The following is a 27,948-nucleotide window of genomic DNA, read 5'->3' as shown; positions in this document are numbered from 1 at the left end:
ATCCTGCTATGGCGGAAAATTTTTCTTGAATCGCAGCTGTCTTTAACGTTAGTTACGGAAAAGAATGCTAAAATTTTACATAGAAGCTGTGAGTTACGAGATGATTCTACACCAGTCTCTTGGAGGCGACTTATGTGAATCTATAAAAGCGTACAACATGCAGTAAAATTTGCCCTGAACTGTAGTTTTTAAGATGGAAACACGAGGAAAAATAATATTTTGAAAAGATTGTCAACATCAAAATTCGTGCTGCGTAGGAACACAATGGTTAATTTCAACGTTTGTTTGAAGAGACATTTTGATGTGACCTACTTAAGTTAGATCTAGGATCCGGACCCACACTGATAACATCTTCCAAGAAAGTCTAATATAATGAAACATTTGTGCAATTACGGGTCCATAATATCGCAACAATTATCCTTAGTTTGTAGGATAACATAACACTGCAAATTACAGTGAAATTGTTACTTTGGATCCACACACTATATTAGGCATCCTGATCTCTTTTACTTGCCAACAATACTAATCACAGAATCACCGTTTCAAATTGTGTGAAGAGATTAACAAAACTTCCTAATGCACACGTGATCTTTACTCTTCAATGATATAATAACTGATTTAGTTTCCCTCTTGTTTATCCCTGTAGCTGTATGGTACACAGGTGACATAGCTTGTAAAGTTCTGCTTTCTTGCCTCCATCAATAAAAATTTGATTTGGCTTCCCAACTGTTAAGATAAAGTAACTTGCAAATACGAGGGCAGTTCAATAAGTAATGCAACACATTTTTTTTCTCGGCCAATTTTGGTTGAAAAAACCGGAAATTTCTTGCGGAATATTTTCAAACATTCCCGCTTCGTCTCGTATAGTTTCATTGACTTCCGACAGGTGGCAGCACTGTACGGAGCTGTTAAAATGGCGTCCGTAACGGATTTGCGTTGCAAACAACGGGCAGTGATCGAGTTTCTTTTGGCGGAAAACCGGGGCATCTCAGATATTCATAGGCGCTTGCAGAATGTCTACGGTGATCTGGCAGTGGACAAAAGCACGGTGAGTCGTTGGGCAAAGCGTGTGTCATCATCGCCGCAAGGTCAAGCAAGACTGTCTGATCTCCCGCGTGCGGGCCGGCCGTGGACAGCTGTGACTCCTGCAATGGCGGAGCGTGCGAACACACTCGTTCGAGATGATCGACGGATCACCATCAAACAACTCAGTGCTCAACTTGACATCTCTGTTGGTAGTGCTGTCACAATTGTTCACCAGTTGGGATATTCAAAGGTTTGTTCCCGCTGGGTCCCTCGTTGTCTAACCGAACACCATAAAGAGCAAAGGAGAACCATCTGTGCGGAATTGCTTGCTCGTCATGTGGCTGAGGGTGACAATTTCTTGTCAAAGATTGTTACAGGCGATGAAACATGGGTTCATCACTTCGAACCTGAAACAAAACGGCAATCAATGGAGTGGCGCCACACCCACTCCCCTACCAAGAAAAAGTTTAAAGCCATACCCTCAGCCGGTAAAGTCACGGTTACAGTCTTCTGGGACCCTGAAGGGGTTATTCTGTTCGATGTCCTTCCCCATGGTCAAACGATCAACTCTGAAGTGTATTGTGCTACTCTTCAGAAATTGAAGAAACGACTTCAGCGTGTTCGTAGGCACAAAAATCTGAACGAACTTCTCCTTCTTCATGACAACGCAAGTCCTCACACAAGTCTTCGCACCCGAGAGGAGCTCACAAAACTTCAGTGGACTGTTCTTCCTCATGCACCCTACAGCCCCGATCTCGCACCGTCGGATTTCCATATGGTTGGCCCAATGAAGGACGCAATCCGTGGGAGGCACTACGCGGATGATGAAGAAGTTATTGATGCAGTACGACGTTGGCTCCGACATCGACCAGTGGAATGGTACCGTGCAGGCATACAGGCCCTCATTTCAAGGTGGCGTAAGGCCGTAGCATTGAATGGAGATTACGTTGAAAAATAGTGTTGTGTAGCTAAAAGATTGGGGAATAACCTGGTGTATTTCAATGCTGAATAAAACAATCCCTGTTTCAGAAAAAAAAATGTGTTGCATTACTTATTGAACTGCCCTCGTATTTTGGTAGTTGTTACTGGATTACCGAGAGTTTCATTTTCCGGCACAAGAGATGAAATATGCAGAGCGCCCACCTTCTGATCTAGAGCATCTTTCATAACTGAGCGTATGGCTTCTTTAATGTCATTCTGTGAGGGGTCTACTATCCCACTACACAGTACTGTTTTAGCCTGTCCGATGACATTCAAGATAATTTTGTAGTACTTTGTGTGCGCTGAACTTGTGCAGTTAGCCTGGAACTGTCTTTCATGTTATGATTAAGTTTCTGTTGCATATTACATGATGTTCTTGACGCAGTTAGTTATCAAACCTAGTTGTTCATTGAACAGTACAACTATGTTTTCAGTTAATGTTAAGGAAAGTAATGAGTGCCTGTAGATGTGCACTATTTTTGTTATTCAATCTGTCACGACTCTAGACAGCCGGCCGGAGTGGCCGAGCGGTTCTAGGCGCTTCAGTCTGGAACCGCGCGACCGCTACGGTCGCAGGTTCGAATCCTGCCTCGGGCATGGATGTGTGTGATGTCCTTAGCTTAGTTAGGTTTAAGTACTTCTATGTTCTAGGGGACTGATGACCTCAGGCGTTAAGTCCCATAGTGCTAAATGCCATTTGAACCATTTTTGACTCTAGACTTATTGCGCTTCTGGATTGTTTCCAGAGGTCCCATTGTAAGTGGATTACTATCTCCTAACCTTTTGTTTAAGACTTTCATAACACAGTAGCTGATTTACTTTTCCTCAGTATCCCTCACATTCGCATTAATTAAGCTTATTGATTCATCTGATCTGCATTCTTTACCTACAGAATCAGTTTCCACCATTAATGGATGCTTCCACAAGGAGTGGCACCTCTTAACTGACTTCATCTTGAAAAGACTCTATTTATTTTCAGTTACAGCAACCAAGCCTTACGTGACGACGCATCCTCTCACTATACTGTGACAAATGGGCGTACGTAATCAACTCAGCATATGTCCTATCAACTGTGCTATCCGTCTTGAATGCGTATTTGAATTTCAGCTTGACGGTGTACTGTTAGAGCTTTGCATTAGTGCTTCTCCTGTCACCTGTGCTGTTATTAAGGTACAAATAGTTTTCATACATTAAAATACTCGTTAGTAAAATTACTTGACAAGTAGGGAGAAAGATTATGTAGAAGATTACAGGCCAATTTTCTTATTACTTATATTTTCAAAGGACTCTGAGGATGCCGCGTGTGAGAGAGTTGTAGCGCTACTACTGAAAACAAATAACGTGATGTGCACATCGCAGAATCGCTCAAGAAAGGAAAACCACTTTATGGTTTTGTGTGTGAGGTGCTAAATTGTGTTAATGATAATGGCAGCAGGTATTTCATTACATTTAACTGAAGCATTTGAACGTGTGTCCCATAGATTGTTAAAAAGTTATAAATTTAGAAGTAAAGCACACCAGTGATTCATTTCATACCTAGTAAGTAGGAAGCAGATCCATATCCTCGGAAAAAAAATCTGTTCTACATTTATGAATTTCTTGATGTATACGCCTCTAAATATGATGGCTGAATTAAGAATTTGCTTAATTCCCATGACACAAGTGTCATTGTGAAAACCGTATAATGGAAAGTAAATGATAGGCAACTAGAGTAATAGGTTACACCGGTTCATGGATTACAAAGAAGAGATTGACGCTTAATTGCAAGAAAACGCATTGCGCGCAGTTTCCAACACAAAACTTTTGCCAAAGCAAAATTTCGTTATTAAAGGACGAAAGGAGGATTTTAATAACTTAGATCAGATGCAGGGCGCGGATGGAAACGGACCGATTTGGATATGATGAAAGAGGCCGGAGATTATATTGTAAAACGTTTTCAATCACAAGAAAGAAACCCTTTCATATTGCGATTTCACGCATTGTTCACTTTTTGAAAATGATGCCTTGTAAGTGGCCACCATTTTCAATTTCACAGACGATCTGCAATTTAACTCGTTTACAGCACGTTCAAGCATCTATATAGGAATGTTTCTGATTTCTGAACGAATGGTGTCTTTCAGTTTCACAATTGTGTGTAGATGTCTAGCATACAGCCTATGTTGCAGGAATCCTCAAAGGAAGTAATTAGAAACCATTAAGTCGGCATGTCTGGGAGGCCACAAAATGTCCCCATTGCTCGAAATGATGTGCTTGCCAAACACTCTGCGCACTGCTGTCGTTGAAATTTGAGTACATAGAGACGTAGCACCATCTTCGTGACACCAAAATTGATTTTCAGTGAACTGTTGACACTCATGTTGGAGGAAAGTGTGAACCGTGGCAGCGTACGACTGAGATTTATTTTTGGTAACACATCCATGTTCATCCTCAAGAAAGAAGGGACCGATTCTGTCCACCGAAGAGACAGCGCAGCACACCGAGACTTTCTGCCCGTGGAGTTCGTGAGGATTATCCACGCATCAGTACCCGCAGTTTTGTTTGTTGACATAAATACTGAGGTGAAAATTCGCCTAGCCACTCATCCACAGAAAATTTAAAAAGACTGAATTGTCCCTAGTTTTAGTCAACAGTTCAATAGAAGACACATTCGCTTTTCATTACGTCTCCCATTTGATTGTTGTACAATCTGTACCTTGCACGGTTCGTTAAAATTCTCTACACACTACGCCTGGATATTCTCACTAGTGCCGCAATTCGTCTCACAAAACGCTTTGGATTACTGGTTACAACATCTTGCACACCCTCTATTCGTTCCTGTGAACAACAACTTCTGGGCCTTCCTGGCGATTTGAGCTTAAGTTCACTTCCTGTTGCTTCACAGTTTTTCACTCATAAACTGATTTCATGTGACGATGACAGGATCATTCCGTCTAAGGTAGAAATGACGGCAGTATTATCGTATAGCAGCAAACAACACGTTACAGTTTCTGTAAAACGCTGTCACAGTCACAGCACTTTCAAGTCCGCTACAGCGCTCCTTCTCAGCAAATGGCGTACCTACTTCAAACGTATAATAAACAATCAGTGTTGCCGATAATATCAATCCACTTTTAGAGATAAATTAAAACAGTCCATAATCTCTGCCACACCGTGTATATGTGAAGCACTAAAGAGTGAATGTTGGTTTACTTTATGCAGTTGCCTTGTCTTCCTGTTGTTGTTGTAGTCTACAGTCCGAAGACTGGTTTTTCGCAGCTCTCCACGCTATTCTGTCGTGTGCAAAGCTCATCTCCGGACAGCTACTGCATCCTTTTGCACCTGCTTACTGTATTCGTCTCTTGGTCGTCGTCTACAATTTTTGATCCCCACACAAACCTCTAATACAAACCTGGTGGTCTCTTAATGTCTCAGAACGTGTCCTATCAACCGACCCCTTCTTTTAGTCAGGTTTTGCCACAAATTTGTTCTCCCCAGTTCTATTCTGTATATCTTAATTATTTGCATGATGTACCTATGTTTAATCTTTAGCGTTATTCTGTAGCACCACAGTTCGAAAGCTTCAGTTCTCTTCTTGTCTGAACTGTTTATCATCCACGATTTACATCCAAACAAGGCTACACTACAGAAATTGTCTTCAGAAAAGACTTCCTAACATTTAAACCTATTTTAGATGCTAAAAATTTCTCTTCTTCAGAAACGCTTTTCTCACTACTGCTATTCTTGATTTTATATCCTCTCTAGGTCAGCCATCGTTAGCTATTTTACTGCCTAAATAATAAAAGACTCCTCTACTACTTTTAATATCTTATTTCCTAACATAAATCCGCCTGAATCGCCTGATTTAATTCGACTACATTCCATTACACTCGTTTTGTTTTTGTCGATGTTCATCTTACATCCTCCTTCCAAGACACTGTCCATTCAATTGCTATTCAGAGTACTATTCTATCTCTGACAGAATTACAATGTCATCGGCAAACCGCATAGTTCTTATCTCCCTGAACTTTAATTCCTTCTCCACATCTTTCTTTGGTTTCCTTTGCTGCTTGCTCTATGTACAGATTGAATAACGTAGCGGACAGGCTACAATAATGTCTTACCCCATTTTCAACCACTGCTTCCCCTTCATGCCTTTCGATTCATACAACTACTGTCTGGCTTCTATACAAGTTGTAAATAGCCTTTCGCTCCTGTATTTTACCCCTGAAACCTTCAGAATTTCAAACAGTGTATTCCAGTCAACACTGTCAAATAATTTCTCTAAGTTTACAAATGCTACAAACGTAGGTTTATCTGTCCTTAATTTCTGTTCTAGGATAAGTCATATGGTCAGTTCTGTATCGAGTCTCCCAGCTTTTCTCCGAAAATCAGACTGTTTTCCCCTGACGTTGGCTTCTACCAGTTTCTTTATTCTTCTGTAAATAAATCGTGTTAGTATTTTGCAACCATGACGTATTTAACTGATATTTAGGTATTTTTACTACTGTCAGTCCCTGGTTTCTTTGGAATCACCACATTCTTCTTGAAGCCTGAGGATATTTCGCTTGTCTCATACATCTTGTATTCCAGGAGGAATACTTTTGTCATGACTGGCTCTCCCAAGGTTATCAGTAGTTCTGACGGAATGTCGTCTACCCCAGGGGTCTTGTTCCAACGTCAGTCTTTCAGTACTCTGTCAAATTCTTTTCCCAGTATCATATCTCCTATATCACCTACGTCCTCTTCCCTCTTTGTATTATTGTCTTCACGTTCATTTCTCTTGTCTAACCCCTATTTCCCTTCAGCCTTTCAGTTTTCTCTTCTTTGCTTCGTAGGTACTCGTTTTCCGTCCGATCTCCTGATGTTTATGTAGCTGCTTCTCTTTTCTCCAAGGCCTCTTTAGTTTTCCTAAAGGCGGTATCTATCTTTCCCCTAGTTCTATATGCTTCTGTATCTTTAAATTTGTCTCCTATGATGTCATATTCTGAAGTAAGTTTATATAGTCACAAGGAATATTCTTAGCTGAAAAAATGAGAGTCGAAGCAAACTAAAGTCCCAGGTAGCTTAGTGCAGATTTGTGGTCAACTGTCTTCGAATTCTAACTCCGGATTCCCGAATAATAAGATGGACTCGAAAAGAATTATAGGAATGACTTGTTGAACAACAGTCAGAAAAGCTATTTGCCTTTGGACAACACTTCCGAAACTATTTTTCAAAAATGTAAGAACTATTCTGTAGGTTTCAATGTAAATGGGCTTCCAGCAGGAATGTCCACGTTCATTTTACTCTGTGTTGAGTTCCTAACAGTAATGTATTATTCCGCTGTGAAGTGTTCTTTCTTGATACACAATAGTGAAAATCTTTCGATTTCATGTGTTTATATTCATTATTATTCAAACAATCTTCGAGATCCTGTAAATTATGTAGAGACGTGCTCTATGCTTCGGACCACTTGCTATCACGAAAACGAAGAAAAATAAATATAAAAATGTAATAAAGAAAAAGAATTTTAAAAATAATGATTTTCATATTTATCATTCCTAATTTGCAGTCGAGATCGTCATCTAGTCCTCTGGCTCACTATACTTTTGACAGGTATTTTTCAGTAACCCTACATATGAATAAAAAGGCTGCTATCAGTTCCATTTTAATTGCGTAAAAGGAACTCGAGAATGAAATTCGTTACTCGAATTACGTAGAGAAAAAAGACATATAACTCATTGTTTGGTTCAGTCAAATAAAAAATGTCTGTGCACATTAGGTATTTTAAAAAAAAAGAGAAGAACTTTTAAAAAAAAGGCGCTATTTATTTTACGTGCCCATTTGAAAAGCTCTTTCCAACTATTTATATGAAAAAAAAAGGTTTCCGTATAGTTAATCAGCTCTACTACTTACTTTGGGTCCTGCAAAGAAAGTACAGAAATGCAAAGAAAAACAGTAACTATTTCGAGATTTGAGGATGACTTAGTAAATGTAACTAAAAGTAGGAAGGACTTTAGAAAGTACTGTTAAATTTCATGGTTAGCCTGTTTTACACATAGGTCGACTTTTGAATAAATAACGTAGGATAAAATTACTGAAGAGCGCTAGAAATCAGAATAAGTAGCTGACCATGGCTGTCGCAAAGTATGTTGTTGAGCTGTTGCATCAGATCAGTTTAGTCAACATGAAAATCTCACGAAAATGCTCAGGAATTGGAGGATGTGAGCTACTTTCATTTCTAGAAAGGCTGTAAGAAAACTTTCGAGTGTTAGAAGATGTGTTTTAAGAAATTACATCGCATGCATGATCTCTTTTACACACACCAAGGATAATGAAAGATATTAGTGCAGGGCTTTACGAAAGATATCTTTACCTCGGATGAACTGATAATAGACTCGTACAGATATCGAATGATACTGCTTTGAATTACGCTCAGTTTTGAACTAACCAATGATTAATGAAAGTAGAAAAAAAAACAGCAAAACATACCATCTATTTCTCTAAGTAACTGTGGCAGAGCGTTTTACAGAGCCTGTTGCTTCCTTACATTCAACAACTGAATTTATCTATTCGTCTATAGTGATCTCCTGAGTGCCACTGTGTTTCCAAAATGTCTTAGTAGTATGTCACAAGAATGGCAAATTTTACTATTTTCAGTCGCTAATGTTACTGAATGAGACGCACAATATACGTAACGTGCTAAGACGACAGATTAATCAGTGCACTGAACACAACTTCTGTCTCTATTTCTGTACACACTCGAAAATGGCTCTGAGCACTATGGGACTTAACATCTATGGTCATCAGTCCCCTAGAACTACTTAAACCTAACTAACCTAAGGACATCACACACATCCATGCCCGAGGCAGGATTCGAACCTGCGACCGTAGCAGTCGCGCGGCTCCGGACTGAGCGCCTAGAACCGCGAGACCACCGCGGCCGGCTGTACACACTCGTTAATTCTCGAAATTCTTATCACTCTTAGAAGAATGTGGTTGAACAATTATGTATTCCTTATGTTTCTTGAGTGTGAATGAACATAAATATTTTTCTAAGTTTTTAAATTATCCTTGTTTACCAGTTTTTGAGGTATTTAAGCGCTAGTATGGAAAGCAAAGTTGAAGATCAGTTAAACTACAATTAGTTTGGCTTTAAGGAAGGTAAAGCACCAGAGAGGAAGTTATGATGTTGCGCTTGATAACGGGTGCAAGAACTGCGAAAAATCAAGAAAGGTTCATAGGTTATGTCGACGTGGAAAAAGTGCTGGACAGAATGCAAGAACAGGTAATGTGCAATATGTACAAGATCCAAGAGGGGACAACAAGGACGGAAGACCAAAAACGAAGTGCTTGGGTTGGAAAAAGTATGAGACCGGGATGTAGTCTTTCGTCTCCCACTATTCAATCTATGCATCGAAAGGTTCAAGAATGGGATTAAAATTTAAGATGAAAAGATATCAATCATAAGAGTCGCTGATGACATTACTATCCACAATGAATGTGTGGAAGAACTGTAGGACCTGCTGAATAGAGTGAATAGTCTAATGAACACACGCTAGGGAAAGAAATAAACTGAAGAAAGGCCAAAGTAGTGAGGAATAGCAGATACGGGATTATTGGTAAATTTAACATCAGAATTTGGGACCAGGATATAGGCGAAGTGAAAGGTTTCTGCTATCTTGGAGGCAAAATAACACGTTACGAACGAAGCGAGGAAGACATAAAATGCAGACTAGCACAAGCGAAGAGGGTATTACTGGTAAAAACTAGTCAACTAGTATCAAAACTAGGCTTAAATTTGGGGAATAAATTTCTCAGAATGCACGTTGCGAGTACAGCAGTGCAAGGAACTAAATCATAAACTGTGAGAACACTGGAAAAGAAGTGTTGAGAAGTGGTATTATAGAACGATGCTGAAAATTAAGTCGAATGATGTGATAAGAAAGAAAAGACTCTTCGCAGATTTAACGAGGGGAGAAACATGTGGCATTGACGAAAATGGAGAGGAAGGTAAGACATGTGTTACAACATCAAGGAATAACTTCCGTGGTAACTGAGTGAGGGAATAAACTGTAGGTGCAGACAGATATTGAAGTGTGCATGTGAATGTCGTACGGCATTGTTAGTTGGGATACTCTACTGGGTGGGTTGAGTCGCTTGTCGAAAAGGGTGTCATTACACAGCACACATCAGCTCCTATTCTTACGAATATGTAAGAGTTGTGTCTTATGTGTACTGATGAAGTGTAGGTAAACGTGACGGATGGTGTGGTGTTGTGTTTGTGTTTTATGATGATGCTGATGATCATGCTGCTGCTGCTGCTGATGATGATGATCTTGAGAGAAGGGAGAAAGCGAAACGCAGTGCCGGTGGATAACCTACTGCTGTCGAATAGCACCAAGAGAGCCGCCAAGCTTCACGATCCGATCCTACCGACGGATCACAACCAACTGCGTTACATGCACATAATTCAGGAGATGCTGCCGATAGGTTGGGACTTTAAGCCGGAACATTGGCGAAAAAACTGGTGATCAGGAAGTTTACGCCACCACCTCTCCTCCACTTTCTGCCCAAATACAGACAGTGAAAGTTTCATCCATCACAAAAATTCGTACAAGCTCATTCCAGGTCGATCGGCACTGCATATACGGCCTCGACCACGGAGACAGATACATTCTGGAATATATTCAACAGATAAATGAGGATGTTGTGTACTAGTGCTACTCTGAAATGAAGAGGTTGGCACAGGAGAGACACGCAAAAGAGAAAAGTCAGTTCAGACTCTTCCAACGAAGATCGACGGGTTTATTAGTCTCGTCTTTAGGTTTTTCTTTACATACCATTCGTATTTCAGTGATAATAGCCAGGCTGAAAGCCGCGGGAGCAAATATGCAGAACAGTCTGTGACGAGATAAGAAGTGTACGCGTCTCGGCAATATTCAACTAACGAACCGTCGAGCCGTTTCACCTTTCCTCTGAAAAAATACCGCAATAAGTACTAACGAGAAACTCAAGACTTAGTCTATGGTCGATAGCGCTTGACAAGGACACTAAAGAAAACTTATGTCCTAAACTTCGATGACAGTGTGTGCAATTCAACTGCTTAGCAGGGTGTCGGCATGAGAACAAGATGCAGGAGTACGTCGTAATGTCTTAGCATTATCAGCGCAGCAAGGCCAACCGGTCTCTCCAACAGATGCACGCCAAGACCGTAACGAGGCTCTCAAGCTGCATGCGCCTCGAGGTGGCCACTGCCAAAGCTGACATTTGCCGAGGAGTCGCTTCGTAAGACGAGCTCCCTGGGGTTTTAACGCGATGCACACCGCAAGCCGTCACGTGGCACTCCCTCCTATTTGGCACCGCTCCCCTGTCGTTCTTTCGAAAGGTCGCCTTCCTGAAGTTGAGGTGTTGTGCGATGTACGCATATATCGCCGCGTAAATACCAGCGCAGATACGCTGGGAAGAGCGTGTTCTCTGGGAAAAGATCTGCCATTTCTTTAAATATCGTCTCTGCTGATGAATCAAAGTTACACTTCGTAAGTATCGTAAGCAGTCGCTGTGACATATCGAGGTGGTTCAAGGCGTGCCTAATGCTCTTTCAAACCAGCCTTGAACTGCCGAGAGCTTCACAGTGACAATGAGTGTAATTCGGTGTTCTTTATCGTAACCAGCACAGTGCATAAGCAGATAAATAGAAGAAATGACAAAGAAAAGGATATGAAAAAGAAAATACCAGTAACTCTGGACTGAGTGAAACGTTTCACATTGTAAAAGAGGGAAATTTAGGAAATATTCGCAACTGTTTAATATGAAGGCAATATTAGTACGGTTAACATTGTTCTCGTGTAGAAAAAAAAGCATGACTCCTTTTCACAGGTGCTTCAAAAGCTAGCAGTTTGAATTGTTGTTTCATTAGTGAGGATCACCTAAATCTTTACCAGCTCGTAATTATTAAAAATTCAAAGACAGAGAAACGGTGTCATAAGAGAGGGACAGCGAATATTTATTCGCATATTGCTTAGAATTGTGAAGTATATCACTAAATAAACCACTCCTGAAAGCTCGAACTCCTGTGTGTAACATAGCTCCAAACGACTGATCACTTTACAGCCGAGTTAGAGCAGTATCTGATGACAAATATGTGAGCGAGAAAAGTATAGAAATTGTTTGAAACTATGTAATTGCATAGGCTTCCGCGGCCAGAGTCAGTCGACATAAAAGTTTTCTGGTTATAGTACCGCGTCATATTGTAGAAAACTACTGCTGGAGAAAACCAGCGTTTCGGCCACTGTTGCAGCTGCCTTCTTGTGGGTCTACTGGTGCGTTCTAGCTATGCAGTATCCCTAAAATTTCGTTATTACTGTTCACTGCACATGCCATTACGTCATAATTTTAAAAAACTGGTTCATTTCAATTATCACTTAAGAAAGTGCCTGTCTTCTATAGCGGTCGCAGGATCCATGACGTGCTAGCCTCCGCTAAGGACAAGGTGGATGCATTACATACTGCAGGCGTGATCAAGTTGGAATTCGAATGGTTCAAATGGCTCTGAGCACTAGGGGACTTAACATCTGAGGTCATCAGTCCCCTAGAACTTAGAACTACTTAAACCTAACTAACCTAAGGACATCACACACATCCATGCCCGAGGCACGATTCGAACCTGCGACCATAGCAGTCGCGCGGAAATGCGAATGTGGAGAGGCATACATCGGCGAGACTGGCAGGCCAATAGCAACGCGCATTCGGTATCACGAGCGCTATATTATTCTAGGGCAACATAACAAATCTGCAGTGGCAGAACATCAGCAAAATTGGGGAAAAGAAATAAAATTCAGCGAAGCCTGTGTGTTGGCCAAGCAGCCAGATGTGACGAAACGTAAAATCGGAAGGACCATCGAAAATACTTAAAATTCCTAAAAACATGAATAGAGAGGACGAACTCTGGCTTGCCCCATCTTGGCTGCCAGCAATCAGTGCCCAAGAGACCGCAATGTCAACACTAGGCGTGAGTACTACCGGCGACTAATTGCCACCGCCTGGCCGATGTCCAGCACTTGGGAAACAGGAGCCAACTTCTCATTCGCCGGTGACCACCAGTCATGGCACATAATACAAGCGCCAATAGACAACAGAGCTTACGCTCTGCCTCCACCGCGGTAACCTATTAAAATATAGCTCCCTCTCCTTCCTTAAGTGACCATTGAAATGAGATATCTTATTAAAATTATGACGTAATGGCATGAGCAGTGAACAGTAATAACAAAATATAAGGGACACTACATGGGTAGACCTCATGAGTATACACAGGAGAAGGCCGCTGCAACCGTGGCCGAAACGTTGGTTTTCTCCAGCAGTAGTTTTATACAATATGATGCGGTACCATACCCAGAAAACTTTTATGTTTAAAGTTTGCTGCAAGTCACTAAATGCTCTCATTATCAAACACTGGATGACTGTAGTCTGGGTAATTTGCACTCCGTCTCAAGTAAAAGCTAGTTTTTGACGATTCTCAATGTCTATGACGTCAGATCATCTGACCTGCAGGAAGCACAATGATATTACACGAAGAACATATCAGAGCATGGAAATAGGTGACAAGCCACTGAATTTCTGCAGAACATTTAAGAGAAATGCATCAAAAGCCTGCTACAGGATAGAAAGACACGAAAATACTTAGAACAAATAATGGACACCTGCTTTATTTTTTCAAGAAAATTATCGCATGGACAAAGCAAAGGTAGAAAAGAAGCTACCATTAAATGACCAAGTTAATATAACTAATCACTCACTATTTACACTAATTAATCATATAACAGACTAGTATCCCAACAGATCACAAGCACCATTGCTGTCCCACGTATAGAAACGGAAATAATAGCTGTACACACACACACATACACTCACACACACACACACACACACACACACACACACACACGCGCGCGCGCGCGCGCGCGCGCGCGCGCGCAAGCACGCACGCACGCCGCACACATACACAAATATGCATACACACAAAACTTATATCCCACACATACAGCCAAACAAAATAAAATTGGGAGCAGGAAATAGGGAAGTTCGCAACACCTACAAAAACAAATGTCCCCTAAACACAGAAAATTTCAGTTAAAGTGCTATGTTTCGAAAACAAAGTGACCACAAGAAAAACTGAAAGCTTTCACTTTCCACATGAGAGAAATGTTCTTGGTTAACAGATAATGAATTAGACGCTGTTCTATAAGTACGTTAATTTTAGTATAAGAAAGTTCCATGAAATGTTTTAAATGTATAACGTTTATGTGACAATGAAAATACCATGTAATACTCTGCGACAATCAGTAAAAATATCGTGTTAAAATGGCGAAACTCATCTGGGTGCAAAAGTAAAATTTAATGTGCAGCATACAAAAGGTGTTTTTTCTCGTAAACTCTTGCAAATGATATAATTTTGCAAATAAATTTAGTGTTATATGGAGATACTGTCTGAGAAAGTGTTGCGAGTAGAGGTAGTGGTAAAAAAGTAATAAATTAAAACGTCATGCCTGTTGTTGGAATCTAAGAAGACACGTAGTTGTATTTCCTAATTTTTTTCAGTATCGACGACAAATTATCCCCTGCGTGGAATAAATATATAGCGAATTCATAAGTTTCGGGACGAATGTTAACATGAAATAAAACGTGGCAATACTTAATGGTTACTGTAGTGTCCAGTTAATTGGGATATGTGTGTTACAGATTTGAGTAGCGTTGATCTTCATATCTTCCTTTAAACCACAATGACGAAATACGGAACGTAAAAAATTTTACATTTGTACTAATGTGTACTCGTTGGTTGACACTGCCAACGAAATGAGAATACGAGCGTAAATAATGTTGAATTCTTCTTCCTATGACTGTCAATTTCTGTAACTACGCTGTTTAACCACCATTAAGTGAGAAACACGTGACACTTTCGTTTTGGTAAAGGAAGAAACATTCCACAACAGAAAATTTACTTCATGTGGAGCCTAACTGGAGATAGCTCCATAGGTGAGCTTAGAAAGTGTTTTTCGGCGACTACACGGAAGCTGTAATACACATATCAACAATAGTTTTGCATCACCACGGTTTCGAGAGATCCGGAACCTGTACAGAAAACTGGAATAGAGATCAACATAAACATCATTTCCGCCCTTGTCATTGGGCATGTAAACCACACATTGCATGTTGTACCACCATACAGAGTCTGCTGTACACACCGGTACCTCTAATACCTAGTAGCACGTCCTCTTGCATTGATGAATGCCTGTATTCGTCGTGGCATACTATCCACAAGTTCATCAAGGTCCAGATTGTCCTACTCTTCAACGGCGATTTGGCGTAGATCGCTCAGAGTGGTTGGTGGGTCACGTTGTACATAAGCAGCCCTTTTCAATCTATCCCAGGCATGTTCGGTAGGGTTAATGTCTGGAGAACATGCTGGACACTCTAGTCAAGCGATGTCGTTATCCTGAAGGAGGTCATTCACAAGATGTGCACGATGGGGGCGCGAATTGTCGTCCATGAAGACGAATGCCTTGCCAATATGCTGCCGATATGGTCGGAGGATGGCATTCACATATCGTACAGCCGTTACGGCGCCTTCCATCACCACCAGCGGCGTACGTCGGCCCCACACAATGCCAACCCAAAACAGCAGAGACCCTCCACCATCGGTAAAGAGAACATGATACCAATCCTGAGCGGTCCATTCGGCGTGTTGTTGGGTCCATCTGTATCGCGCTGCATGGTGTCGTGGTTACTAAGATGGACCTCGCCATGGACGTGGGGAGTGAATTTGCGCATCATGGAGCCTATTGCGCACAGTTTGAGTCGTAACACGACGTCCTGTGGCTGCACGAAAAGCATTATTCAAGATGGTGGCGCTGCTGTCAGTGTTCCTCCGAGCCATAATCGGTAGGTAGCGGTCATCCACTGCAACAGTAGCCCTTGGGCGGCCTGAGCAAGGCATGTCATCGACAGTTCCTTTGTCTCTGTATCTCCTGCATGTCCGAACAACATCGCTTTGGTCCACTCCGAGACGCCAGGACACTTCCCTTGTTGAAAGCCCTTCCTGGCACAAAGTAACAATGCGGACACGATCGAACCGCAGTATTGACGGTCTAGGCATGGTTGAACTACATACAACAAGAGCCGCGTAGCTCCTTCCTGGTGGAATGACAGGAACTGATCGGCTATCGCACTCCCTCCGTCTAATGGGCGCTGCTCATGCATGGTTGTTTACATCTTTGGGCGGGTTTAGTGAAACCTCTGAGCAATCAAAGGGACAGTGTCTATGTTACAATATCCACAGTCAACATCTACCTTCAGGAGTTTTGGGAACCGGATTGAGGCAAAAAATTTTTTCGTGTGTGTATATCCGTCTATTGTGGCAGCTACGGAGTGAATCCAAGAGAAAGCTCTCCAAAAATGTGTGTGAATTTCTAAGAGACCAGACTGCTGAGGTTATCGGTCCCTAGACTTACACACTACTTAAACTAATTTATGCTAAGAACAACACCCACACGTAGGCCCGAAGGAGGACTCGAACCTCCGGAGGGAGAAGCTGCGCAGTCCGTTACCTGGCGGCTCAAACCGCGTGGCAAGGCTCTCCCTGCATGATAGTTTCTCCCAGTAAGTACAGGTTATATTTATTCGACAGCGCAGTAGGCACATTGTACTTTTAACGTGTATTCATCATGCTTAGGCTTCATACTTTGTCATTGGGCGATTACATCCGATCATGTTGTCTGATGGTTAACAAGCAATCAAATTAGGGCAGCATGTAACTTTGATTTTTATTTAATGTCAAAGCTTATGACTCTTGTTTCACATATAAGAAAATGTAAATTGTTTAGCAAACTTGCACAGTGAGGAACTATCTCAGTGAACACGCTGTTGGTGTCTTACACCATAGTAAGAAAATTTAATATAAGTGCAAAACACATACTGTGTTTGCCAATCACTTAATTTCGGATGTCATGCAGTTTTGTGTAGAATTCTAGAGAACGCTGTGAATGTTAGTCAATGTCTTATGAATCAGTCATAGAGTTCTGTTACCATGCCCGTGATCAGAAATTATGTAATCATTAAAACATTGAAATAGCGTAGTGGATCAAAGCATTATTTCAGAATATTAATGAAGTAAATAATGACTAACTGAAACCCTCAGCTGCCGACAGGCGTTGATGATATACCTCGATGTGGACAGTTGAAAACGTGTGCCCCGACCGGGATTAGAACCCGGGATCTCCTGCTGACATGGCAGACGCTCTATCCATCTGAGCCACCGAGGACACAGATGAATAGCGCGAGTGCAGGGACTTATCCCTTGCACGCTTCCCGTGAGACTCACATTCCCAACTGTCCACAATTCTACATATGTAATGTACCTTATAGACATTTGCCAATCCAAATGTCTATAAGGTACATTAAATATGTAGAATTGTGGACAGTTGGGAATGTGAGTCTCACGGGAAGCGTGCAAGGGATAAGACCCTGCAGTCACGCTATTCATCAGTGTTCTCGGTGGCTCAGATGGATAGAGCGTCTGCCATGTAAGGAGGAGATCCCGGGTTCGAGTCCCGGTCGGGGCACACATTTTCAACTGTCCACATCGAGGTATATCAACAACACCTGTCGGCAGCTGAGGGTTTCAGTTAGTCATCATTTATTCCAGGAAAAAGCTGCATGGTCATCAACAGTATTCTGTTCTTTCGAGAACAGTTACTGTTTTCACATATATTAATGGAGGATTTGTTCCTTAAATCACGTGCCCAATATGTCCTCCCTGATACGAGGACTGGTGTAGTAGGGTATAGTCAGGCTACAGAGGGCAATTTAGGAACCGCCTGAAGGAGGAGCTGGGACTCCAGTTTTTGCAAACCACTATACTGGCCTTCTATGGCACTCTTGCAAGACACAGTGGTCGGACGGCAGTGAGTGGTCAGTGAGGCCTCCTTGTGTAGTTATTACTATTATTGTTATTAAATGAAAGTACTAATGGTATTCAGTATCAGTGACCTGCAATTTTATGTAACCGTAGAGTGCTGCTTACACAAGGCAACGAAAGGAATTTTGCTAGATGCTATTACAATGAAAATAGAAAAATATGTAGTGCCAAAATGATCAATTTCATGTGAAGAACTTTTTCTTTAATGCTTCAACAAATTATTTTATGAGTCTAATTTTTCTTGACGGTCTCAATGGAATATACAATAATCGAAAATTCTGGTGTTAAATATTGGAATATTGTACGTTTGTTCCATAATGTATTATATCTCTGTCTATCAATATCTGGCAACTAGGATTGCACAGTACCCACGTCTGGCTCACAAGACAAGCAAACCCGTCACTATTTTTTCACTAACGGATGTACAAGTGACTTGTAGGCAGCTTATTTCGCAGATAAAGTTTCCCTTACCCTAATAATAAAGCTAAATCTTCCATTTTCTTTAACTACAATTGAGATTCCCTTTTTTCTACGTTTTAGATCACAACAAAGGTGTTTCCTGGACGGTGGTTAATTGACCCTATGGTTAGAGAATATAACATTTTACGATTCGTGAGTTTAAATTTAACTCCAGATAGCTACTACTCCCAGACTTAAACTAATAATACTCAGCGTTAGTCAATAAAATATGCGCAGGAAGCTCTAAAATAATTTTTCTACACTATTATGTCTTTTTCAGACAAGTTAAATCGTTTACGAACTAAAATCCAATGCATATCGAATTTCGCCTGAGGACTGGAAAGTATAAAAAAAAACAAAAGTGTGAATATGCAGCAACGTTAACTGATCTCACTGGTTGCTGAAGTTAGAAAAAACAGAAGGGAAAATTGTCAAGGAGACAACAGATAGTTAGTTAGTTAGTTGATTGCGTGTTCCATTGATTAATCGCACAGTACGGTAGCCGTTATGATGTGGAACGTGTCAAGTGCACAAGAAATGCACACATGAAACAAATTTTATATATATATATATATATATATATATATATATATATATATATATATATATATATACGGTCTTATACAGCGTAAGGTTATATTTATTTAAAAATTTCATATTCAGTTTTAAAATTAATCTATTATTTTGATGAAAGAGAACTGCTTTACTAGTTGTCAATAGTTGATGAGATCTGATTAACTGTTGTACGAAATCAATATGCTGGTTTGCATACAGTTTACATTAGAAAAGAAATTATAACTGATATCTCCTATTGTTACACCATATTTGCAGTATGAATTATCAGGAAAGTATATTCCTTAAAAGTGGCTAGGGGATGATCCATGATTAAATCTCTGCGAATTACGGAACTCATATATATTTTATTTGCCGAAATTGTGTGGAACTAAGGCTTCGAAGAAATTTTTGGCTGTTTTCGTCCAAAATATTTCCCTTTATTGCGTATCCATGATTGATATTCGTCTTCCTGTTGGCTCTTTTTTCTTCTTTATGATATATATTCACGTATTATGATGATAATACGTGCCGGTTTGAGCGGCAGTCTTCGCCAAGTTACCGATATTTCTTTACATTTAATATTAATGTGTCCCTTGATCCATATAAATTTTACCCTCGTGGCGATATTCTCATTTTCCTCGGTGATTTTCAAGATGTTCATTGTGAGTGGATTAGTTACCTTGAGCTGGGGTGGTGTCTGCGTATCCTGGAGTAAGCGTCTACAATCCTTTAAAATCAAAATGATTTCCACTGTGGGGTTCTGCAAGTGTTGATGTGGCTTCTGTAGAAGATCCAGAAATCTCACGGGGAAGCGAAATCATCCAGCTGTAACCTGTGCTTGGACATAGGAATGCACTGCACAAGTTGCCATTACCTGTGGTGTTGGGTCAGTCACAAGAGGAGGTCACGACGTTGGGATCACAGATTTACTTCAAACTTCGTACAGTTTTTGTAGGCCATTAAAACAACACAATATTCAAGGAGTAAGGAACACTACTCCGGCAATTCCGAGAAAATCGCAGAAGAAGATTTACGACTGTGTTATGTAACTGATTCATCTGTGCGTTGGTACCAGACGTTAGAGTTCATGGGAGTCAAATGGTTAGCGTTCGAACGTCGGAAAACGAATGCGTATGAAGTGACTGTTCGACTACAGCTCAGACTTAATTCTTAGTCTATATTTTTTCATCACTGGTCATATTATTTAATTTATGTGATGCTTGAGAGGTAAAATAATAAAAAAAAAGTTTTGGTGTATTTCGTGTTGTTTGACTACTTACTATTTTTAATTACATTTAGAACAAACATACTTACAACTCTCGATAAATGAATGAAGAAACACGTAGAGTTCTCCTGAAAATATATGCGTGATTTGCGAAATCCTTTATACATGCAATCTAGTAAGGCATCCGGAACTGCTTAGCGCCGCGACGCTTGGAGCTGCGGGCACAGAGGCAAGTCCCATTTGGGAGTTAATCTGCGTAGCGGTGAGACTTTGCTAATGTAGGAAGAACAAATAGTGTATGTGCAAATCAGGACGGCTGGACGCGGCGCTTCTCGAATTCGTATGAATCCAGCTTGTCTGAATATCTTATTATGAACATACGTATCCGATACTGAATAAGCTGCTCGGAAATCAGCACAATATACGTAACACAAAGGAACTGTCGTGTCTGCATCTGCTCTAGGAAATCTGCTTCGACTTCTGACTCTGTGATGTTATTTATTCTTGTCTTTCTTAGAGCATGACCGCGGCTATGCTTTCGTCGCGTTTAATTAATCTGCATTTTCCACCCATTAGTAGAAAATCTCGAAAGATTGTCTTATTGAGAAATGAATGATCAGAAAATAAACACGTCCAAAAACCAGAGTTATGTACAAGCTTCATAAACTAAAGGAAATTCTACGTAATTACCGAAGAATGCGAACACATCTTGGATAGCAGTACAAGGAAATAACTTCAGCAGCCGATGTTTTCTGCTTTCCAGCAAAAATATTCGTCAAAGGAGAGCAATTAGTAGACGCCTCATTACTGATAATTTCTTGGAGCAGTAGAAAGTGGTGTAAGATTTGGTAGGTAATACTCCAAGACACTTTGGGGCTAAACTATTTAACCTAGAGATTGTCTGAGTAAAAACAATCACTGTTTTTTGGACAAATACATTATTCCTCAAAAGCCATTGTTTTATTATTTTATTAATATGTGGATCTTCTATAGAAAAAGTCAAGTCAACCAGTCTTACCGCACTAGTGGGATAAGAGCGGATATCCATACTGACTTCATGGGAATATGGAACAACAATATTTTCAGTGGAAAACCAACAGAAATGTTTATTGACATACGATTTAACTGACAACATTATTCACAAAACTCACATATAAAGTAACAATCCTCATTACCTGCTCCTCTGCAGCTTTCGTCGGCCCAGTAAAGTCATTTTCCGCAGTTGAATCCAACCTGTCGGTCCAGCCATTTTCGTTACATCGTTGAATTTATTCTTAAAATTATTTTTTGTTGCAAGATCGTGCGCTCATCTTCAGAAATGTTTAAAGTAAAACCAGAAAGCATTAATATATGATCGACAAATTGTTTGTCTTATTGCTCTGAAAACGCAAATGGCACTGCCCTAGTTGCCCTTTAATTTGCCGCTTTCTTACAAATTAGTGCTTGTCCTTGACTTTTTTGATCTTCTAAAGCACTTTGTGGAACATCGAAGGCTCTTGCAGATTTCAAGTAACCTATCCTACCCGATAACAATTCGTCCATTGCCCCTTCCATGCTCTCTTGGTTCCATGATTGTCTGTTTGTCTTCCTATGTAAGTCCTCCGCACACTTGGCACTGAAAAAAAAAATTGTTTGCGATTCCATATTATGCAGTGGGACAACGTACGTGGTATCCCCGAGTGCATGCTAATGATATTCATATTGCGTCTCCAGCACGAACATAACGTCGTCTTGACACAATATATACGGAGTATAAAAGCACGCTATTTTACAAGCAAATCCTTACTTACTAATAATCTAATATTCCTGACTAAATAGAGTTTTTATATGGATAACGCTTATGAAATAAACGCAGTTTAAAAAAAAAAGAATATTAATCAGTTGTTACAGTAAAACAAATTTACCTTCACAGACGCAGTTAGCTGAACAATAACAACACGCTAAAATGGTCACTCTTTCTTCTTGGCTAGTGGTGTGTATTCAGTTCCTCTCCATAAGAGGGCGTAAGTAGTGACGTCACAAACAAGTTACCAGTTCTACCCCACTACTCTGTCTTACCCCACTTTTCCTTATTTAGAGATATATATGACAAGGGGCCACGACGCCCGGATCGTGGATTTTCTTCAGACTTTGTACACCTTTAGTAAGCCATTACAGCAATCTAACGTGTAAGTAGTAATGTATACTACTCTGACAATTCCGAGGAAATCGCAAGAGAAGTTTTACGTGTGTCTTTTACGAAACTGATGTTTCGAAAGTACGTATTTCATTGTGCATATTTTTCAAGGAACATAAAAAAACTACTTTATGGATTACTTATTTGTTGTAGTACTTGACTTGCACGATAATCAAAAATTAGTGCATAGTCCTCACCATTATAAGCCTCTAGACTTTTCCATTCATTATGGTCTTCAAAAAAATAAAGACACAAATTATTTACAGAAGAATGGAAAAACTATTGGAAGCGAACCTCGATAAAGTTTGTGTCTCGCAGACATGTAGGAGCTGCTAAGCGCAATAAACTTTTTGAAATTCTGAAGGTAGTGGGTATAAAATAAAGGGAGTGAACGGTTATCTACAAACTGTACAGAAACAAGACTGCTGTTATAAGAGTTGAAGTATATAAAAGGGAAGATGTAGCTGAGAAGAAAGTGACACATTGCTGTCGCCGATCAACAATATTATTCAATCAACGTGTTGAGCAAGCAGTGAAAGAAACCAATGAAAATTAGGAACGAGAATTAAAGTTATATTAGAGTAAATCAGAACTTTGTGGTTTACCAGTCACATTGTGATTTTGTCAGAGATGTCAAAGAACGTCGAAGAGCATCTGAATAGTGTGTAGTGGCTTGAAAAGAGGTTATTAGAAGAATATCAACAAAACTTAAACAAGGGTAGTAGTCGTCAAATTAAATTAGCCGATGTCCATGGACTTAGATCAGGAAATGAGGCGCTAAATGCGGTAAATTAATATTGTTATTTCGGCAGAAAAATAAGTGACAAGGCCGAAGCAGAGAGAATATAAAATACAGATTGGCAATAGCAAGTGAGGCATTTCTTTGCAGTCTTGTACGGAAGCGAAAAGTGGACGATAAACAGTTCCAAAAGAAGAGAATACAAGCTTCTGAAATTCGGTGCTACGGATGAATGCTGAAGATTAGATGGGTAGAACGTGTATCTTATGAAGAGATACCGAAGCCAAGTGGAACAAGAAGAAATTTATAAGATAACTTGACTGAAAGATGGATGGGTAGAACGTGTATCTTATGAAGAGATACCGAAGCCAAGTGGAACAAGAAGAAATTTATAAGATAACTTGACTGAAAGATGAGATCGGTTTTTAGGACACATTTTGAAGTATCTAGAAAATGTCAGTTTGAATTAAGGGTAGGTCCATCTTTTTTCAAGTACACAAATCAATGTTCTCTTTTATCACCCAATCATATTTCTCTACATTTTTGGCATCCTTCAGCGGAATTATTATTATTTTCCAGAAGTATATACGCACATGTTACGTTAGGCTAAGGAACATGATACAACAGATTTGTTTGTCAGTTATATTGTATGTGCACTTTACTTTTATTTTACGTTGTGTGTGTACTGCAGCTGCCAACCGGAGTCTGCGACATGTCTAACTTAGTATACCATGTCATCTGCAAGCATGAGGGATATTAGAAAATCGTCTGCGTTGAATTTTTCGTTTATTATCCAATCTCAAGACGCACGTTCTACTAAAATTCATGACATGTGTCCATTTTGACCTTACCGTAGTAGTATCGTGCTAGTCTTTAGTTGTGACAAGTTAGTTCCTATGTATCGAACGTGTTTTTGTGTAGTTGAGCTTAACATGTGGACATCGGTTAAAGTTTTGTGACATTTAGGTATGTCGAACTATTTCGTGTAGTTTGTTTGTTATTAGTGGATTATTTTTCGTGCCTTGACAGTCTTTACTTACGTTTTCTCTTCTCGTTTGTAAATACTGCAGCCACAGGACGCACACAATGTGAAACAAAAGATGAAGTGCACATACAATTTAAATGACAACAAAATCTGAAGAACCATATTCCTTAGACCAAAAATAACAAGTATAAATGTGTTTCAAGAAAATTATAAAAAAACTCAATGAGGATGCCACAGATATGGTGAAATATTTTTGGGCGATAGAAAACAGTAATTTGTGTACCTGCAAAAAGGCGGACCTGTTCTTAATTCATTATTATTCTTCTGCAAGCACGGGAACTGAAAGCCAGTGTGTGTGTGTGTGTGTGTGAGTGAGCGGGCGGGGGGGGGGGGGGGGGAGAGAAAAGATTTGCAATCTACCAAAAGACCTGCGCAAGACGGACCAAGGCAGAGAACTACATCCAACTGGTCTTTGGACTGAAGACCACAGCAGTAACAATTACAACAACACGGTCTTCAGTAATAAGTATCCAAGATGTATCAGCGTGATTTTCTGTATCATTTATCCACCTTCCTTGTTCGCTTCTCAGTCTCTCATAAGATAAATTCTTTTGTCATTAATCACACGCGGAACGGCTTTCTGCAGTTACAATAGTTGATTAATTACAACATTGGAACTCTCGGAGACCACATAACGATTTCAGCTCAGACCAACGTTCAGTTTTCTACATGGCCGACTGACTACGCTGGCTATGGCCCTCCACCAAAGATGAGTGTCTCGCCTAGAATAAAAATGCAGATTCAGGTAGTTGTCGTTTATGGATTAGGTACCCTTTCAGACATAAGCAGCAGTTTAAATAATGTGACAGCTATCCTTTACGGTTGATTCTCCTTTATTGTAATATCATTCAATTAACATACTAATATACCATTTACAAAGTAGCTGCTAGACGCTAAATGCATCGTCGATATTTTTCAAAAAGTTTATCTTCTAAAGCGGCACTTTCGAGAATATCTTAAAATTTGATTTTATGCTGCTGTGGCTATAAGATGATGTTTAAATTCTGTCTAAACCAACGGGACAGCGTATGTGATGGATGTTTTGCTGCCAGGTGAACTGTAATGACAAGTTGCGTTGTTTGCTCATTCCTCTATTCGTTTGGAAGTGATAATCTGCCACTTCTAAAGTCCCTTGGACCAGGCGCTGCAGACATAGTCAGTAGCCGTCATCGCTTGCTCTGCCAAACGTCTCCAGAACTACTCCATCACCAAATGAAATGTATTTTAGGACATCACTTACAAAAAAGTTCGGAAGCGACGTGATGTTCTGCTAGAAGTACGAAAATATTTCTCTCAGTGCCTCCTACCTACATTAAACTTAGAAACCATATTCGAGCACGTTTCGTCCCGCATGCCCTTTTAGCTCACAGTCCACTGACGAGTTTTATCTTCTCAGACGATTCCATCATCTCTAGCGCTGATTGCTGCAAAATAGGGACCACAGCACACTCATCTCTTCCAGTTTAAGAGTCTCTCGGGAAAATACTCCGCGCAAAGAAGATCTGCAATTGTAAGTTCCCGGCCATAATCTGCTATTAAAACAATAAAGAATTGGAAGCTTCCCCCCAGTCCTCCACCTCAATATCAAAACTCTTTGCGATCCATCTACAAGCTTCAATCACCATTTACATATACTCCGACATTTTCCATTCAATGGCCACCGGTATCTACTATTATATTTACACAGTTTAAAATTCATACAACACACAACAAACAAAGGTAAGAAATGATTATTTCCTCTGAACATGTATGAAAAACAGAAAAATCAAAGCGAAAATCTGCAACAAAAAAAAAAAAAAAAATTGGAACGCGCTGTTTCCAATATCAAAATCAAAGTAATATGTCTATAAAATTCCATAAAATAGTCATATAAATATGTAACGAGTACAGTGATGCTGTTTTTAAATAAAAAGCGAAATGTACATGACTGTAGCTTATAATGCAGGGCTATTTACACTTCCGCAAATGGAACTACCAAAAGCTGAACGAACTGTAATACGTTTAATGCTTTGCTGCTGACGATTATTCGTTAATTTCTTATTTACTTACTTTTGAAAGACAATACTCATAGTCAACCGTTGAGAATACATAAGGAAAGCAGAAAATGACATAAAGAAACCGATGACCTGATAAGAGATGACAATTTCACCGAACGCTTTTTGCAATAATGTATTGCTGCACCACGTTTCCCATAATTGACAAAAGCCAGGTCAGAAACACGAGACGTAAGAATTATGGGCATATGTTTCATGAAATAAATAAATCAGTACCACATGATCTGCACACAAGTAGTAACAAAAAGGAACAAACTTCAGTTCTCAAACATGCCTGAAATTGGAAAAATTTAAGAATCAATAACATTATACAGTGTAAAAGTGTTCAATCATCACTGCTTTTTAGTAGCGGATACGTTAAAGCAGAAATTCACTAAATTTTTGAAGTAGTCGAGCTACTGTTCGTAAATGTGGGTTAAATGGAAATCTTCTTTTGAGACATGAAGGTTATAGTTGACGCTGCGCAAAGTTCTTAGAAAAAGAAATTCCCATGGTACGCCAAGAAGTGAAAAATAAATATTTGAAATGTATTGTGAAGATAACAATACAAAAATACAGTCAACCATGAGAAACGGTTTTTCTAATAATGTAAAACTTCGTTATGAGAGTGTTTACTGTTGTATATATAGGTGCCACAAAAGCTCGACCAGAGTTGCACAGTGACCGTTGTACGTACTTTAAACAAATTTTCTGGCTGGTGCAAATGGATAATAATGAAGACTGGCAGCTAAACGCGTTGTCCACTTAATGGAAGTGTAAATATACGCAACTGTGAACTGCACTGCGGCACAATACAAACTAGTGATCCTACTGCGACACCATTTGACATTTGAAAACACAGCTAATCTGGAAATATATTCAGACACTATTAAAGAAATACCCTTCTATGTCACTCTATTGAAAGCTCTCCACCTCAAAGGCAATTTTCCGAACAACTAAGTTTTTCCTTTTTCATCTGAATTCGTATCACTGTGTTTCACAAAAAAGTCCGGTAGTGTATTGAGCAATTATTTTTATTAATAATTGGTTTGACTTACACCTTATATACCATAGTCCGATGAAGTATCATTTTTTCTCTGACACATTAACTCTGATGAGAAATTACTGAACTCTCTTGTTGTTGAGCATCATAAACAGTGATAAGCTCTACATAATTCTACAAATTAATCTCATAATTAATATCTTCCTACAGAAACGGAGGTTTCATAGAACTGATGGCATAGCCAACCGATGGACAATCTCATTTCTAACCAAAGAATACAGAAAGCTGTATGTAATAATTAATCTAATGTAAGAAGGGAAGATACTTTTAACTGAGGAGAAATCACTTATGTTGTTCCACAGGACTTACTCTTAAGTCCGGTATTATTTATCAGACATGTAAACGACCTTCCATCTGTTATACAACAAACAGAATTACTTACTTTTTCAGATGAAACTAGTACTGTTATCAGTTCAAACTTACTTAGAAACAGAGGAAATGGAATACAATGTTTAAAATATATTATTGAGTGGTTTTTTTGATAATGGTCCCACTATCAAATACACGAAGACTGAGCATATTCGTTTCTCTGCGCTAGAGCTACTACACCAATGTAACAAATGGTGACGAAATAATAACTAGAGTGAAAACTTCAACAGTTTTTAGTATTCATGTTGATGAGAATTTATACTAGAAAAAATACGTTCTTGAACTCGTAAAAGAGCTCAGTTCAGCGACATTTGCACTTCTCTTTTTTTAAATCTTGAGGAGAGCT

The sequence above is a fragment of the Schistocerca nitens genome, chromosome 1 (assembly GCF_023898315.1).
Source record: "Schistocerca nitens isolate TAMUIC-IGC-003100 chromosome 1, iqSchNite1.1, whole genome shotgun sequence".
Classification (NCBI taxonomy): domain Eukaryota; kingdom Metazoa; phylum Arthropoda; class Insecta; order Orthoptera; family Acrididae; genus Schistocerca; species Schistocerca nitens.
This window is presented reverse-complemented; position numbering follows the sequence as displayed.